A 240-nucleotide genomic window follows, 5' to 3' on the forward strand; every position below is an offset into this window, starting at 1 on the left:
CATACAGATGTTACAAAAACACTAGCTGGCTATGAGTAGCGTGATAAAAATGGCTTGGGAAAAGAATCAAAGAATAAATAAGAGCTTTTGTCAAATAATCCCCCCTTCTCTCTCTCCCATCCAAGTACTAACCAGGCCCAACCCTGCTTAGCTTCCAAGATCAGACGAGATCAGGCGCATTCAGGGTGGTATGGCCGTAGACCCCCTTTTCTCTCTCTAAGGGCCTCCTATCCTATTTGT

This window comes from Cavia porcellus, unplaced genomic scaffold (genome assembly GCF_034190915.1).
Source record: "Cavia porcellus strain 051 isolate PalLab524CR breed Dunkin Hartley unplaced genomic scaffold, mCavPor4.1 scaffold_33, whole genome shotgun sequence".
NCBI classification, from domain to species: domain Eukaryota; kingdom Metazoa; phylum Chordata; class Mammalia; order Rodentia; family Caviidae; genus Cavia; species Cavia porcellus.